This window comes from Myotis lucifugus, unplaced genomic scaffold (assembly GCF_000147115.1).
Source record: "Myotis lucifugus unplaced genomic scaffold, Myoluc2.0 scaffold_48, whole genome shotgun sequence".
Lineage (NCBI taxonomy): Eukaryota > Metazoa > Chordata > Mammalia > Chiroptera > Vespertilionidae > Myotis > Myotis lucifugus.
In genome coordinates this window covers 940,050-942,684 of record NW_005871096.1, presented here as the reverse complement: position 1 = coordinate 942,684, position 2,635 = coordinate 940,050, and the positions used below count along the sequence as shown (strand labels likewise).

Sequence of the window (2,635 nt, the reverse complement as noted above, 5' to 3'; positions counted from 1 at the left end):
CGCACCCTGTCACACACAGAGCTGCAGGGGATCAGGGGGTTTGGGCACTGCCCCCTGTCAAGCTGATCCGGTGCCAGGAGGCTCGCAGCTCAGCTGATCCCGGTGCTGGGAGGCATATTACCCTTTTACTATATAGAATAGAGGCCTGGGGGCCGGTTTGTTGCCCTGAAGGGTGTTCTGGATCAGGGTGGGGGTCCCTACTGGGGTGCCTGGCCAGTCTGGGTGAGGAGCTGAGGGCTGCTTTCAGGCTGGCAATTGACTGAAGCTCCCAACCACTCCTTTTTTTCTTTTTCTTTTCTCTTTTTTATTCTGGGCCAGCTTTAGCTCTGGCTCTAGCTCTGAGGCTTCCGCTGCTATAATCGAAACAATGTATAACTCTACCTCTGAGATCCTGGCTGGCTGAAAGCTTTTTTCTGGGGTTTTGTTTAGCTTCTATATTTGCAACATAGTTGCTTAGAGTTGCCGCTGAGAGGCCAGCAAGTTAGGCGGGGAACGTTGGAGTCCGCCGTCACTGGAGCAAGCAAGCCTCCCTGCTCGCTTCAGTGCATGGCTGCCAGCCACCATCTTGGCTGACAGTTAATTTGCATAAGGATATGCTGATTAGCCAATGGGAAGGGTAGCGGTCGTACGCTAATTACCATGTTTCTCTTTTATTAGTGTAGATGGTATTATGGGCTGAAGTGTATTGACAAAAATTTCATATGAATCCCTAACCCTCAGTACTTCAGAATGGATCTAAGTCCTTTAAGGGGGTTATTAAATTACAATAGGTTATTGGACTGGGCCCTAAACAAATCTGACTGGTGTCCTTTTGGAAGATAAAATTCGGACACACAACGAGACACCAGGTATGTGCTTGCAGAGAGAATAGTTCATGTGAGGACACAGCAAGATGGTAGACATTTGAAAACAAAGAAGAAAGCGTTTTAAAAAACTAAACTTGCTACAATCTTGATTTGGACTACTGTGTTTCAGAACTGGAAAAAATAAATGTCTGTTGTTTGAGCTACCTAGTCTGTAGTTTTTTGTTTTGTTTTGTTTGTTTGTTTTTTGGTGTCTTGAAAGACTAACAGAGATTACAAAATCAAGGGAGATGAATATAAGACACTATTGAGTCAACTGAATGGGTCCTAGGAAGTAATTTGACTCACAGAAATGGGATTATTAGGGTTTGGGGCAGAACACTTTTAACCATTTTTTAAAAATTTCGATGGGTTCTATTGGAGGAGTTAATTATGTCTTTAAATCAGTAATAAAATGCTATCCATTCAATTTATAAAGATAAAACATAAATAACACACTTTATCATTTTCCATCCTAAATGGCCTTGCTTTGAATTTTCTCTTATTTTCTTTCCTTTCATCTCTCTCTCCCATATCTACCACCATACTCATCACATTCTCTTCTCAGTGAAGTATGTCAAAATCATAAAAGTAAACTACGTTCCCACTATGGACCCAACAACACATGTTGCTTGTCTATTCCTATAACCCATATTATGTCTACAGGAACCTGTGACAAGAAGTGGGATATGAGACCAATTTTGAGGATGGAGGAGGGATGTAAAATTCAATTATTATTTATTTTTTACCTTCATCTTTTCATGGACTTTCATCTAGCAAAGAATAACCAGTTCCACCTAACTGCCAACAGCAGTGGGCCCAATTTAATCCATTTTTCATTAGATTCTTACGTACATTGACAATTGATTATTAGTTCCTTCTTCTTCATGCTCTTTAATTTTTTCCGATTACATAATATCATCTGTTCCTGGTTCTTCTCCTACCCCTCTCACTTTTATACGTCCCTTTTTTGCACCCCTCTTTCTTCCATCTGTATTTTAAATAGTAACTCTACCATCTGCAAAGTCTTCTCATTTGTATACATTGGAGTCAGCCTATGCACCACCAATGAACCTATAAATTCTGAAAAGTTCACTCATCTAATATTTCTTAAATGTACTAGTGTCTTCTCCAGCTCAATTGCTACTACTCTAGGTAAGGCCTTCATGATCTATTGTCCAGACTAATGCATTAACCTCTTAACTGGTCACTCTAAAGCTGGCTTGGCCCCTTACATCCATCTTCTATGTTTTTGTATAAAATAGATAAAATATAAATCTGTAGCCCTGGCCGGTGTGGCTCAGTTGGTTGGAGCACCAACCTGTACACAGAAAGTCTTCAAATTCCATTCCTGATCAGGACATACATAGGCTGTGGGTTTATTCTGATCTGGGCCCTTATGAAGGGCAACCAGTCAATGTTTCTCTCTCTCTCTCTCTCTCTCTCTCTCTCTCTCTCTCTCTCTTCTTCCTCTCCATCTCTCTACCATTCTCTCACTCTAAAATCAATAAACATATCCTTGAGTGAGGACTATATATATAATATCTGCCTGTAATATGCTCATGATGAAAAGCTTCCAGTCATTTCTCTTATCCAAGGGGATATAATTCATATAATACATAAACTTCCTGTTATGGCTTACATGACCATCCTTAATAAGGCATCTAAACATTATTTTAATTCTTTTCCTTGCATTTATGTTCCAGGCTTATCAATTTTCTGGACAGTCTCCTGATCTTATCAGCCTGCTTTGGTCCTCTATGACTCTGTTCCTGCTCCGTCCTCTACAGTCA

At 40.5% G+C, this 2,635-nt stretch overlaps 1 protein-coding gene across 2 annotated transcripts in view; it reads right to left on the bottom strand.

The window, feature by feature from the left end:
• The window catches only part of GABRG1 (gamma-aminobutyric acid type A receptor gamma1 subunit), a 44,789-nt gene that overhangs the window by 22,618 nt on the left and 19,536 nt on the right, over positions 1-2,635 (bottom strand). The window lies entirely within an intron of this gene.